Here is a 16,007-nt window from a genome sequence, read left to right on the forward strand (position 1 = left end):
CCTTGCTGATATTTTTCTCTTTTGTTGTGTAGAGTTTAGAGTTAGAAATGTTCAGAGTGTCCAACCTGCATTTTCATCACTGTCAGGATTTGTTTAGTGATTTAGAATTAATTAGATAAAAATTTGCAAAGCTTTTGGGGGCTCTGTAATGGGAAATGCTACATAATATGAGGTGGTAGTGGTTTGGGCCTCATCTCCTATATCTGATTTGTCTTTCACGATTTTATGCCTATCTCTTCCATGCAGAGATTTTTTTCCCCATAATGGAATTTGAAAGTAATAATTTATTTTGAATGAAATTGGTTTCTTCTACCTATTGCTGGGGAATTTAGTTTTCTAACCAGAATGTCTGATCTATTTTATGTGCCTGCCAAAAAAATCCCCAAATACTGGCTGCCTGAGTCTGGCTAATGTTTCCAGGCGCTCTGTTTTGAAAACATTCCGTTTCTACCCTGTGTTACAGATGCTCTTGCATACAATGAAATCCTCTGATAAATATTTTTCACTGAACATAAAGTATTTGAAAAATAAACGAATGGCAGTGCTATCATTAGTCATACATTGACTGAGTGCCACCAGCGTATTCGTCATGTACAGGACGTAGTCCAAGACACAACCCCTAGTTAGTGGTTTTATAGTCTAACTACTTGTGTAATGGTCATGTCAAAAACAACCAAGGAGCCATCAGTTGGGCAAGTTGTTTGCAATTACAATCAATACCCTGCTCTGGGTAATTAATGGGAAAACACATGTGGCTTCTACTGGGTGCTAGTTCCGGGTATTTAAGCAGTAATTGTGTATTCAAAATAATTCACTGTAAATAAAATAACTCTTATTAATACATCCTAGGTTTAGGTCTAACCTGTGTTTTAAGCTCTCAAGAAAAAAAGTGAGCATATCTACCATTCCTTATGGCAATATTTTGGTCTTAAAATTGATTAGTAGTAAATGATATTATTTAGGAAATGATTGCTTTTTACAGACTGATTATTCTTGCAGTTTTTATCCTTTCTTGACTGTTTTAAGATACTTTGAAAATACTCACTAGTTAGGCTTTGGTACTCTATAAAATATATAAAATATTTCATTTTGCATTAGCTAAAATGAAAATAAGTTTGGGTCTACACAATGCAAATGTTTATTTATATTCAGTAATCATATTGGACTCTTGTGGGCAAAATATTTAACAAAGTTTATATTTAATTTAATTATTTTGACTCATAGGCTTAGCTGAATTGAAATATAGTGTGTATATATATTAAAACATATTTGAACAAGATTTTTCCACCTATATGCAGGTGTAGTTTTTGGTAATTTTCTTCCAAGAATGATTATACAGTCTACATAATTTCATTATAGTAGAAGCTTTTTTATTTGATGTGATAAAAATTGTTTGATTAATAAATAATAGTTGGTTAAAAGTAAGGAATAAAAATGATATATAAACTTTTAAAAATATTTTAACATATAAGGTATACATCAACACTCTTCTGTCTCAGTTTCTTTAAAGGCACTTGTAAAGCAGTCGGAATGAAGAATTCTTCTAGGTTGTAATTTCCTCTAAATTTTGTACAGTTTTTTTGTTTTGTTTTGTTTTTACTGTAGTCAAGTCTGCCTATAAACATCCAACTAAGTGTCCATAGAGACTACAACTCTTTTTGTACACATATTTTTTGGATGTTGGATAACAGTGCAGTATTTAATTAAGGTATTTAATTATAGTAACAGGCATAACTGACATAAACAGATTGGAAAACAAACATAATTAAGCATAGAACTCAACAGGTGGAAGCAGAAGTGCATGGATGTCCTAGACAATAGCTTATTAGCTACTAGTGGTGAGCATTTTGTAGGGAAATAAAGAGCCCTGGGCTAGCGAGGGTGTTATATGGTGGTCACTTAGGAGGGCTTTGTTGTTGTTGTTGTTTAATTTGGGGCTCTTGCCAAGTTGGCTCTCCATCTAAAGGACTTCCTTTCTTTTTCTCTTCCTGTATGGATCCTTGCTTGAGTCCATGTACTTTAATCTTCACAGTCATTACCCCTCCCCTTTCCACCCATGTGTACTACTGCCCTTAACCTCTGCTGGTTGTTTCTAATTGAAATCTCTCCTATCTTTCATTTGAAATTTGCATCAAAATTTACCTTTTTATGGAAGCTCTATGGATTGACTACCCAGCTTTTATACTTCTGTTCATACTTTATGTTCTATCTATACAGCTATAAAGAAATAAAAATTCAAAAATCTGAAATTTAGTATGATAGTATCCTGTACATAAGTGCTCAAATATTTCTTTAGCCATGTGAAGTCATAAAAGAAAGTAGGTCATTTCTTGTTTTTCCAGTTTTATTAAGATATAATTGATATGTGACAATTCTTGAGATGCTTAATTTTCAAAACTGTTCACTGTACCCTACTTTCAAAGGGGGTAGAGGAACTGGCTTTTCAGAATGTGAATTGCCAACTTTTCACAGGATATACTGTTGAAGAAAGCAAGAAACACAAGTGGTTATGAGATTATGTTGTCTGAAAGCATGTTCTTGAATTGTATATATGTGCTCTCTCCTCATGTAATATGTAAACTCTTCAAGGCATCGGTCATACGTTCTCATTCTTTGAATCTTTTGTGGCACAGTGGATAGTGAATCTGCTCTTTACAGTTTAAGTAGTAGGTACTCAAAAAATGTGGATTGGCCAAAATCTCTACATCAAATATAACAATAACTCACAGCTGCTAACCTCTTTTGAGGCATTACCACATGCTATATACATTGTCTTCGGCGCTTTATGTATGTGATCTCATGTAATTTGCACAACTGTTGTCATTCCCATTTTACAGATTAAAGAAGGAGTCAAATATGTGACTAGGGTCACAGAACTAGAAAATGGTAGAGCTAGGAATCAAACCCAGGAAGTTGGATTGCAGATTCTGCCCCTTAATTCCTTGATTACTACAGTGTGGGCCAGCAACCTTTTGGAAACTTTCTGAAACGAGTTCTGAAAACTTATATGAAATATGAATTTTCTCTTAACCAAACTAAATGGAAAACTAAAAAATAATCCTTAGATGAAATGGATTTATGCAAAATAGGAAGCCTTGGGCAGGCTTCATTAGAAAATGAGAGAATAGGAGACCAAGCATGGTATCGTTTGCTACTCAATGAGAAGAGTATCTACTTATGCTGTGAACGCTTTTATTTTATACGTGTAACACCTGAATGAGAATGTGTATTTATCAAGCTCTCACATCTCATTGCTGGGCGACATGAGGGAGCTCTTTCTTTCAGGACAGCTGTCCATCTGTTCTCCTCCAGGAACTCCTGGATCTGTGCCACTGCCACTTGGCTGCTGGCTTCAAGAGAGCCTAAATCAGTGAGTTGCTCACACCAGGGAGAACAAACAGGCTCTTCTCCTTAAAGTGTCTGTAATTATATGACCATAATTAGAAATAAAACATTCTTTATATAATTTGTAGCTCATGAGAAGAGACTTTCTGCTTACACACCGTTTTCCCCACTATTGTTTCCCAGGTTGATAGGCAAAGTGTTTACTTGGAGTAACAATAGGCCATTGAATCCGATGGAGAGATCCAGAGTCCCACACCCCCTAATTCTGCTGTGGGGCCTTGGGCTTATCCCCTGTCCATTGCCAGCTTTTGGGTCATATGTGTGTTACTAATACAACAATATAGGAAGTGTTGCATGTGACAGCCTTAATTCCTGCTATTACTTTCTTGGAAAAAAGAGATAACCTAGAAAGAAATAACTTGTGAGTAGAGACCCTGGTTTTGGTACATTCAGTTAGGGTTTGAGTTTGTTGTCATTATCGTAAATGATAATATTGTTTGGGTGGTTCCACAGTGTTCAGAGAGATGTAGGTCACTGTTCATTTTTGCCTGATGGCTTGAGTAGATGTTGATTATCATGAGCCCCAACTACAAGGTAGATGCTCAGTATTGGTTAGACATACTCCCCTAGTTGTTTGCTGTTAGAAAGGACTCAGTTTTGCAATCTAAATCAATAAATAGGCTACTAAAGTTGTTTCCCCCCATAAATGTTTGTATTTTATTACTTTACCTAAATGAGGACTGTTAATACTTTCTGTGACCTAGACTGTTAAGAAAACCAGCTGTATCTTTGGAACAGTATGGTCATATGTTAACCATTCCAGGTGAGTATAACTTATTCATATGTCCTTGTTGGCTGAGGATAACCTTGGTTTAATGAAGGAGGCAATTTAAGGTTTCTTTGGAAAAGTATCATCTTTATTTTGGTGATATGGCTAGAGAACTTTGCTTAGAGCATGCCCAAATACTAATAAAAATTGCAAGGGTTTTGAGATATAGTTCCTCGTAGTATGAGAGTTTAAAAATGTCTACAGTATCTGTTATGATCATGACCAGTAAATGCTAAGCAGTTAGCTATGTAATAGGAAGTTTTCTGTCTTGGCAATTTTTTTCTGAAGACTTCATTGAGTTTAAAGCCATTTCTGGCTGACTTTTTTCTCCTCAACGTACAGATTTGTCCAGAATAACATTAGCCTTTATAAAATCCACTAAACTCAGTAGCTTCTAGGCCTGTTGTTTTCTTCTCCTTGCCTTTTCTTCCAAGGTCCTAGAATGGGCTGCTACCTCCTGCTGCGTGGACTTCCTGACCATGCCAACCCCTTTCTTAAATCTTTACAGTGGTTTCTCATTTCCTTTTGCATCTACTCTAGCTGTTCGCCCCATACATCAAAGCCAGCCACCAGCAGGCTCTGGATTATCTCATTTCCCGCATCTGCTGTTTAGGTCCCCAACGCAGGAGCTCGGGCGTGCGCTGGTGCGCCCTCTCTCCACTCATTTTAACTTTCTCTAAGTAGCACCTTCGTTGTAAACTCATTAGTCTTTTGAGCTATCTCCCAACACTGTCATTTTCTTTGACTCACTTCTCAACAAACTGTCCTTTTTTTCTTCTGTTCTAAACAATTTCTGAAATACCATCTTCTGTAAAAGTCATTTTGAATTAAGCAGAGAATTGCTGATGGTCTTTTCTTCATGTACTCTGACATAATAGACCTCCCATGACTTTTTCCTCTAATATCCACCCCTATTATAAACAAACCACTTCCCACTTCCAAAATGACCCTTGCCCTTGACTTATGTGTAATATGAGTATATCCCATCCCTGTTCTGGTTACTGTTCCTAATTTAGAGACTCACACAGGGGTAAAGAAAGCCGGTACTGAGATCAGCCTTCTGACTTGGAATCTGAGCTCTGCCACTTGCAGCTATGTTCCTTTGGGCCCATTATTTAACCTGTGTCACAGTTTCCTCCCTAATAGGACTGAGATTGTTGAAATAATTCAGGCACTTTATATAGTACCTGGCACATGGTAAGCGTGCAGTAAGTATTAGCTGTTATTATGGGGAGAGAAGATGAAAGAGCACGCTCACATGTTTTATACACACAAACATGCAGATACATATGTACACACATCTGCATACACATACATAGTTATATAGTTTGGAAAAACATTCAGACTTGTGATATAATTTCTTTTTTAGAAAGTGAAAAAGTGCACATTTTTAAATGCAAAACAGAGTAAAACAAAATCCTGGCTGGTGAGGCAAGGACTTAAACAAAGGTGGGAAGCACTATACCAGTTGTTTCTACACACGTTCTAAAGGTCTGGCATTAGTGGTTTGTTTTGGTCTTTTGTTTAAAAGCGCCAGAGCCCCTTATATATGTAGGGGCCTAGTGCTCTGTGCAACCGATGTTCCTTAGGAATGTTTCAAAAGCAGGCAGTAGTCCACCCAATTTTAAGGGAAATTAATTTTTTAAAAAAGTAGCGTGAAGAACACCCTTCAGAACAATGACGGTAGAAGGGAGACTGTTCAGACAGGTCTGTCACGAGTTGGCGCATGCTCCTCCAAAGTCTGTTTTCTTCAGCAGAGCATGAGGATAATTAATTGCTTTTGTTTTCTTAGTTTTGTTACTTGTAAACATTCTGTGAAGGAATTTTATAAACATGCTGAAGGTAATCCTGGATTGGTACGTTTATTTCTAAATAGAATACTTACCAGACTTATGTTGATTATTTATATTTGAAAATGTTGACTGTAGATATCAGTAGATTGCTTTCAAATTAATCACTTATCCTGATTTCCCAGGGATGTATCAGTGAAACATTTACTTAGAAAACAGAAGTAATTTTAGATAGGAAAATTGAATCTTTTATAAATAATAATAAGTGATTTCACATAGCAATGTTTTCTTGTGTGTGTAATAGTGGAGGACCCAGAAGTATGCAGTGTGCGTAAGAGTTCATTACATATATTTTTAGTTCCATTAATCATATCTTAGAGGTTGTTACTCTTGTAAATGTAAAATTACTTGGATTTTTCCTCTTTTAATTTATTTATGTAATTTAACAGCTTACATCATTTTAGGTTATTTTACTAATGCAAGCTTTGTAAAATAAAATTATTAGAAATTATAAGGGAGGGTGGCATGGAAGAGGTGACCAGAGTTTTATACTGTTTTATGCTTGTAACTTTCATTTCTTTTCAAGTGTAGATTTATTCCTAGTGATACAAATTGCTATTTACTTTGGCAGACATTAGAAGCAAGTCTATGTGAAATTATGTAATGTCTGAAAAGTTATATTCATGATTAATTGGCCTATCCTAGAATGGTATTTGTATGTGTGGAATAAGGCGATCATGCTTTTTATTTGGCAGGGAGTTAAAGTGCCCCGCTCAGATCAGGTTACACTACAGGGCTTTGTGACTGAGAGCTGTGTATTTAGCTTCATCTCTAAAAAGCATAAAATGTTGCGTCAAAGCCAGAAATGTTGGAATTAATGTTGTAACCAAACTTAGTATTCAGATAACTTCAAAAGAAAGCTATTTCACTCCAACACACCTTAGTTAACAAATAAAGCCAAGAGATTTATAACAACATTACCATCTCTGTGGCTCTGAACACACAGCAGGTCCTGATTATCCAAGGCTAGATTGTCTGTATTGTCAAATAATAGTTTTAAATTCTTCCTGACCTTGACCCAGACTGATCAGTTACAGTGGTCTGTCTAGTTATTTGTCTAAGCTGGACTTTACAGGAGCTAGATTACAGGAGCTAGAAAATAAGGCCGTTAAACAATTGCCCCTATGTGTACTTGAAAAATGATGACATTAATTGTAAATAATATAGTGGTAGTGAACTTGATAACCAGAGAAAAGGGACAGCAGTGATCCTGGAGCCCAATGTTTTGGGAAAGGTAACTTCAGTTTTCTCATCTGTAATGTGGAGATAATAGTAACTACCTTCTGGCATTTTAATGATTCATTAAGTGTTTACCTGAATATCATAAGTGCTCTTCAAATGTTTGCCCCTGCTGCTACTACTATTACAACTGTTCCCACACTGTTACTCTTACTATTATAACAGTGCCTCCTGCAGGACATCGACTCCAGGGTTTTTCCTCTTTGGTGAATCATTATATTGAAATTGTAAAGCATACCCCAAAGTTGAATGCGGGTAATTTGGGGATTACTTTTTGTGGACCAGCCATCAACCAGCAGCATCAGTATCACCTGGGAGCTTGTTAAAAATGTAGAATCCTAGGGTCCCATCCCAGAACTGTTGAATCAAAGTTTGAGAAGCACCAATTCATCTATATCATTTCCTAACCACCCTGCCCCACATCCTCAAAATCACCTGAATAATTTGGAGGTTACTACCAGCTTTATTCTTATTATCATACATTAGGAGATAAGGAAAATTAATCCTTTTTGACTCAAAACATGACCTTTGAGTCCATTTTTTAAAAAGTTGATTGGAAAAACAAATTTAAGTTAAAATATGGTATAGTTTTCAACTATTAAATTGGCAAGGAAAAAATTTGATAAAGTATGTTAGGACTATACAGTAGCACAACCCCAGGCAGATAAAAATGCCAGTGTTCTGAAACCCAGCAATCTCATATCCAGGAATTTCTCCCAAATGTACTGTAACCAAATAAAAGTAGGGCTCAGCTGCCTGCTGCCGTATGCAGGCATAAGACAAAGGTTGGTGGGGAAAGAAAAAGGTCTTTATTAAAATGTTGTACCATTTGGGGGGACAGGGGATGCCCCGACTCCAGGCCACTGTCATACAGACAAACCCAGCCACCCCCAGAACCAGAACCAGTGTCCAGAAGTCCCGGCCCATCTTTATATGTAGTCCGAGGCTGCTAAGATGACAGCTCCATCTTGAGTCTCCCTCTCTCTAGTCCATGCATGAGAGGCCTCCACTGCCATTATCACTCTGCAGCTTCCCGCTCTGGTAGCCCAGGGCCACTGCCAACCTTGCAGGGGCTCTGTCTGCATGGCGGTGAGCACTCTGTCCCGCATGTGCGCACATGCCAGAGGAAGAGAAGGGACTAGTGAGGGGAAGAAGAAGGCACTTTTCCTTCCCTCTGTTTAAATTTCCTGGCCCAAAATTCCATGTGCTCCTGACCAGTCCGCCTCCACAGCCAATCACATCCTTTTTCAGGCTGGACTGGCAGGTCTGCACCTCCCCCTGCCTCCATAGTCCAGAAGGGAGTAGGGGGGCTTTTCCCTTAGTCCATCACCCTTGCAAGCCCATGAAGACTCAGTGCAGTCCTCTCACCACTTCTCAGGCGGGGGGCAGGGGGTGAGGTGAAGGGATGGGGGGGCAGGTAGGGAAATCTGTCACACTGGCAGCTAGCCTTACCTCCGCTGCCTTAGGCATTTTCTATGATCCCTCCCTCACTGTTCCCTCTTCTGCCCCAAGGTCTGACCAGGTCTGATAACAGATCTGTTAGTATCAGTATATTTGCACATGCAAATGTACATTTTGTAGAAGCAAAAGAATGGGAAGGCTATAACCTCAATGTTGATTAGAATCAAACTGGTTTAGTGTACCTCAACATTTTTTAAAGATGTTGCATGTTTATATGTGCTAGGTCTATCAGTGAAAATGTTTCAATGAACCATTTAGGGGATTTGAGTGTCCAGGGGTCAGACATAGGAAGAAGACTCATTTTCTATTCTGTACGTCTTTGTACTAGTTGAATGTTAAAAAAACCCAAAAAAACAAAAAAAAATCCATATATTATTACTTTAAAATCAACAAAATAGCTCTTGTATTGAAGAGATTTAAGCCATGTCTTTTACACTCATGCTTTTCCCCCTCACTTTTGAAGTATGTTTTTTGTAACAAACTATAGAAATGATCCCTGAAAGTATAGTCTTTGAAGTATGTTTTTTGTATAGAAACTCATGCCTCTGGAGCCCTCAGACCCATGGTTACTAAGAGTAAACAACAAATTTCTCATTAGCCTCACCGCTCTGTATTGCCTCTCCCATTCCTTAGACTCTCTTGAGCATAAACTGCCTGATGTCCTAATTATTCAGAGCTATGATTTTCAACATGGGGCACCACCACAATCTCCTCGAAGCTTTTAAAAAATTAAGATGCCACCTTGGCTGGTGTAGCTCAGTGGATTGAGTGCGGGCTGCAAACCAAAGGGTCACCAGTTTGATTCCCAGTCAGGGCACATGCCTGGGTTGCAGACCAGGTCTCCAGTGGGAAGCACTCTAGAGGCAACCACACATTGGCATTTCTCTCCCTCTCTTTCTCCTTCCCTGCATCTCTCTCTAAAAATAAATAAATAAAAAATTAAAAAAAATTAAGATGCCTAAGCCAATTCTAGACCCATTGAATCAAAATCTGTGGGTGTGACTTAGGCATATACATTTTTAAATAGGTGATTCTGATGTTCATACCTAGTTAAGAACTACTGTCTAGAGAGCAATTCTTGGTAGGGGTCTTCTGCTAAAATATTAGCTGTTCCGCCCTCTGCTGCAGCCTCCCAGAGTAATGTAGGTATGGCACCAGAGTAGAATGTGTGGATCCTCTCTACTCCATATCAAAGGAACAGGGAGGGTCACTGAATTAGCCACATGGCTGTTGTATTAGAATAGTAATGATAATGATAGTGATGATCATAACAAATCAGGTTTCTGCATTAGAATTAACATTTAATGCAAATAAAGAACATTGAAAGTAAATAGAGGAGATTAAGAGCCAGTTCTTTGAAAACATTAATAAAATTCAGAAATCTCAAGCTAGACTGATTTAAAAAGGAAGGAAACCAAATTACTGGCACCAGGAATTGGAGAAGAAATATAGAACACATAAAAAGAATATAAGGCTCTGCCTGGTGTGGCTTAGTTGATGGGACGTCCTTCCACCAACCAAAAGGCTGCCAGTTTGATTCTTGGTCAGGGCACATGCCTGGGTTACGGGTTCAGCACACACAAAAGGCAGCCAGTCGATGTTTCTCACATTGAAGTTACTCTCCTCCCTTCCCATCTCTCTAAAAATACATAATAAAAACTTTAAAAAAAAGAATACAAGGAAATATTATGGCAATTTTATGCCAATAAGTTGGGTAACTTAGATGAAATAGGAAAATTCCTTGAATGCCCAATTACCACAACTGACATGCAAGACAGATAATCTGAATAGCTTATATCTGTTAAAGAAATTAAATTCATGATTTAAAACTGTGCTACAAAGAAAACTCCAGGCTCAGGTAGCAGACAGTTTTAATGGTGAAATCTATCAAACATTTAATGATACAAATGTTCAATAAGTTATTTGAGAAAGTCGAAGGAAACACATCCCAATTCTAAAACTAACCAAAGACAATATTAAAAAGGGAAACTATAGAACAATATTTCTCCTGAATGTAAGCATAATTTTTAAAAAAATATTAGCAAATCAAATCCAGAAACATACAAAAAGGAGAATATATTGCAAGGTTTATCCAGAGTGGGGTTTATCCAGAAATACAAGCACAATTGGTTTAATATTATAACATGAAGACAACCTATGATCATCGCAATAGATAAAATGCAATGGACAAAATTAAAAATCCATTCATGATTAAAAAAAAACCTTGCCCTGGCCGAGTAGCTCTGTTGGTTAGAGCATTGTCCCAGTATGCCAAGGTTGTGGGTTCAATCCCCGGTCAGGGCACACACAAGAATCAACCAGTGAATGCATCAGTAAGTGGAACAACAAATAGATGTTTCTCTCTCTCTCTCAAATACATAAATAAATAAAAATCTCTCAGCAAACTAGGAATAGAAGAAACTTTGTCAGCCTGCAAAAGGCATCTAAAAAAACAAAAACCATAGCTAACATCATTAATAATGGTGAAAAATAAAAAAATTTCTTTGTAAGATCAGGAATAAGACAAGAATGTCCCCTTTCATTATTTCTAGTCAACATTATACTTGAGTTTCTAGCCAGTGCAATAAGGCAGGAGGAAAAAGAAAGGGAGGGAGGGAGGGAGGAAAGGAGGAAAGGAAGGAAGGAAGCAGACATACAGATTGTGAGAAAGAATTAAAACTGTCTTCAGTTTCAGACTACATAATTATTTATATAGAAACTCTTAAGGAATCTTTAAGAAGGCTACTAAAACTAGACTGGATTTTGCAAGGATTCAAGGTTAATATACAAAACCCAATTGTATTTCTAGATAGTAGTAATGAACATTCAGAAATTAAAATAACATTTGCAATATCATCAAACAACATGAAAATTTATAGGGATAAACTTAGCAAAATATGGACATAATGTGTACTGAAAATTATAAAGCATTGCTGAAAGAAATTAAAGAAGACCTAAATAAGTGGAGAAATAAGTCCACGTTTATGGATAGGAAGATTCAGTAATGTTACAGAGTAAATACTCCCTAAAATATCTGTACAGTCAACAACAATCCTAATAAAGAGCCCAACTTGGGGTGATCACTTTGTAGTGTACAGGTATTGAATTATAATGTTATATGCCTGAGACTTACGTAATTTTTTAAAAGAACCCAGCAGAGATTTTTCTAGAAATTGACAAAATGATTTAAAAATTTACATGGTAATGCAAAGGACCTAAAATAGTCAAAACAAATTAAAAAAAAAAAGACCAAAATGGAAGGATTAATTCAGTGGAAAGAAGAAAATCTCAACAAGAGGCCCTGGAATAGCTCTATATACATATGCAAAACAGTGAATCTTGACCCTCATTCCATATACAAAAATTAACTAAAGATAGATAATGGACTTACTTAAAAAACTAAACCCATGTAACTAGAGAAAATGTAGGATAAAGCTTTTGCAACTTTGGAATAGGTGAAGATTTCTTAGATTGGACAAAAAATTAATGAATGGGACCTCATAAAAATTAAAAATGAATGTTTTTCAAAAGAAATTGTTAGGCAAATGAGACAAGCCACCAAATGAGAAAAATATATATTATAACTCAATAATAATATGAGCAACCCAGTTTTTAAAAATAGGTGTTATAGGTTGTGTTCTTCAGGAAGCAGGCACCAAGGTGCCCTGGTGGGTGTCATCAATACCTCTGGGAGTAAGGGCGACAAAGCAGCATTGGGCAGAGGGAGATGTTGAGCAGTGGTACAGCTGACTTCATACATAGCCCTGGGGCTAAAATGACCCTTCAGAGTTGGGGGAGATTTGGGACAAGAATTAGGCCAAGATGACTTAACCTTTATATTTCTGCATCGCTCAGTGATGAGGACTGTACCACTTCGATGTGTGCCACTCCAGGAAAGGGCCTGTCCTTGGGATGACATGACTTGCTGCAGCTGAGGCAATCCCTGAAGGGAGAGACAGCTGGAAACTGCGTGCCTGCAGCGTTCTCAGGAGCTAGGGCAACAACAGTGTTCTCACTGACGAGGGTCTGGCAATATGTTGCAGTGGGCCATGATGATGTGCAGAAGAGTCTTACAGACACTGTACAGAAGACGGAACGAGTACATAAATGGCCAGTAAGCACAGGAAAATATATGCGAAATTGTTAGCCATCAAGGCTATATAAATTAAAACCGCAGTGGGACGCTCCTACACACTCCATAGAATGGTTACAAATTAAAAAGACTGGAAATACCAAGTGCAACTGACAGTTTAAAATGGTGCAGTCTCTTTGGAAAAAACTAACATTTTCTTATAAAGTTAAACCTTCACTTATCATTGACCCAGCAGTGCCACTATTAGGTATTTACCAAAGAGAAATAAAAACATACATATAAGAACACTTTTACATGAATGTTTAAATTAGCATGATTCATAGAGCTCAAAACTTGTTACAGAGTTGCAAATGTCCATTAACAGGTGAATGGACAAACTAATTTGGATATACTGATATAATATAAAACTAATTTGGGTAATATAATATAATATAATATATAGCATTAAAAAGAATAAACTACTCCTACATGAACAAGGATGAATGTCAAAAGCATGCTGAGCATAAGGAAGCCACAAAAGAGTAGTGTATCCTGTATGATTTCATATATGATATTCTAGAACGGACAAAATAATCTATAGTGATAGAAAGCAGATAGGTAGTTGGCTAGACTGCCAAAGAGGTAGAGGGAATATTTTTTAAATCATCACTGTAGTAGATGTTTATTGATTTTTAGAGAGAGAGAGGAAAACATCAGTGTGAGAGAGAAACGTCAATCGGATGCCTCCCATGCTCACCCCAACCACCGTAACCCAACGGCATCCTAGTTATTGTGCCCTGAGAATCAAACCCTCAGCCTTTTGGTGTATGGGGACAATGCTCCAACCAACTGAGCCACCGGTCAGGGCACTAGAGGGAGCTTTTGATAAAAGGATTCTGTTACTTAATTGTTATGTTGATTTGTACAAACTTTAAAAGGGCACTTTTTATTACATGTCAATTACACGTCAGTAAAGTAGATTTTTTAAAAGTAAAATTTAAGAGGAAAAATAAATAGGGGGTTATGTTTATGAGGGATATTGGTTGTTCTTTTAATACTCTTTTTTTTTGTAATGTTTTCATCTGATTTTAGTATCAGAATTATCCCAACTTCATGAAATTAGTTAAGAAATGTTTCCTCCTCCTCCTGTTTTTTGAAATAGGCCCTATAAGATTGGTATTGTATTCTTCATAAATTCACCAGCAAAACTATCCGGGCCTGGGGTTCTTTGTAGGGAGGTTTTAAATTAGGAATCATTTTGTTTAATGGATAGAGTTATTTAGACTTTCTATTGCCTCTGGTGTTAGTTTTGTTAATTTGGTTTTTCAGTGAAGTTGTTCATTTTATCCGAGTTGCCTAATTTATTGGCATAAAGCTCTTTGTAATATTTCCCATCATTTAATATCTTCAAGATCTGTAGTGATACCCCTTCTTATTTCCAAATGTTGATAATTAGCATTTTTAAAAATTGACCTAGCTAGAAGTTTTTAATGAAGTACTGCATCTAGCTTACCTTACCATCCACCAGTTCCACTCCTAGGTATTTACTCACGAGAGATGAAAACACATATCCAAAAAAATACAAGTATTTCTACAAGAATGTTCAAAACAGTTTTATTCATTCTAGCCCTAAACTGAATACAACTTAATGAAAGAATAAACAAATGTTTGTATATTTTACAATCAAATCCAACTCTGTAATAAAGAGAAATGAATTACTGGTATATGTGATGGTATAAATGAGTATGACAATATGGTGAGTGAAAGATACTCTTTTAGTGTCTGGTGCCATTTATGAAATTTTAGAACAGACAAACCAAACTATGATGGTAGAAATCAGAGCAGTGACTACTTGGGAAGGAGAGTAGCAAGGGATTGACTGGGAAAAGGCAGGAGAGAACTTTCTAGTTATGGATTTGTTCTTGGTAGAGGTGTAGGTTATGTGAGTATATGCATGTATTTAAAACTCTTTAAAATATACCTTAACTTAGTTGTACAACAGTGTGAATGCACTTAGTGCCACTGAACTTTATACTTAAAAATGGTTAAAACGGGCCCTGACTGGTGTGGCTCTGTTGGGCATCAGCCTGCAAAGCGAAAGTTTGCTGGTTCAATTCTGGTCACGTACCTGGGTTGCAGGCTCAGTCCCAGTTGGGACATGTAGAAGAGGCAACTGATCCATGTTTTTCTCTCACGCTGATGTTTTTCTCCCTCTCTTTCTCCCTCCCCTCCCTTCTTTCTAAGAATAAATAAACAAAATCTTTTAAAAGGTGGTTAAAATGGTTCATTTTATGTAATGTGTATTTTACAATTTAAAAAATGTGAGTAGGTAGATGTGAAGGTTGTAAATGGACAAACATTTAAAGTGTTTATTTTTCCTCTAACCATGTGCTGTTCTATTATTATTTCTTTATTTACCATTTATGTGCTAAAGTAGAATATAATTTAGAAAATGATGAGAAAGTACAAAGTATGAGAATTAATATCGCTTTTATTGGGTTGGCCAAGAAGTCTGTTTAGTTTTTTCCATAAAATAATAGACTTGTTTTTCATTTTCACAATAACTTTGTTGATTTGGATATTTTGAGTATGTTGGCTATCTCCCGCTATTGGCTTCTAGTAGGTAGGAGCCAGGGGTGCTGCTAACCATCTTCCAATGCATAAGAGCCCCACAGCAAAGAATTATTTGGCCAAAATGTCCATAGTACCAAGACAAATTGCACACCACTTTTGACACGTTCGATCAGTCACAGCACCTTCTCCATACACGCACAAATCTGTTTTTGTGTTTCAGTTGCATTTTTACCTTTCTTGAAATAATAAAGCATAATACACTGAAAATATTGCATATATTATTCCATCTTCAGTATTAAAATGGCTGCACAAAAATTCGCCAATTTTGATACTTTTTTTAAAATACACCATGATATGACACAATATAATGTAACAAAATTGTTTCAAATGAAGCAATTTAAAGACAACTAGCTGCTACTAGAGCCATCTTATGGAAAAAACCAAATGAACTTTTTGGCCAACCCAATACATACTCAACAAATGTCAGTCAAACATTTAAGGTTGTGTATAGTTCTTTATTATATGTGGTGAAGATAAACTAATCATGTATCTCTCTCAAAGACCTCACAGTGTTGTACTAAATTTTGACTTAAAAGATGCCAAAAATAAATGATTTCACAAAAATAAAGAGCTTTCT

General features: G+C 36.7%; 1 protein-coding gene and 1 pseudogene across 11 annotated transcripts in view; one reads left to right on the forward strand and one right to left on the reverse strand.

Annotated features, from left to right (window-relative positions):
- Positions 1–16,007, forward strand: part of KAT6B (lysine acetyltransferase 6B) — a 182,622-nt gene that overhangs the window by 89,058 nt on the left and 77,557 nt on the right. The window lies entirely within an intron of this gene.
- On the reverse strand, positions 9,142–9,236 carry LOC128780780 (small nucleolar RNA U3; annotated as a pseudogene).

Source organism: Desmodus rotundus, chromosome 4, assembly GCF_022682495.2.
Source record: "Desmodus rotundus isolate HL8 chromosome 4, HLdesRot8A.1, whole genome shotgun sequence".
Taxonomy (NCBI): Eukaryota; Metazoa; Chordata; class Mammalia; order Chiroptera; family Phyllostomidae; genus Desmodus; species Desmodus rotundus.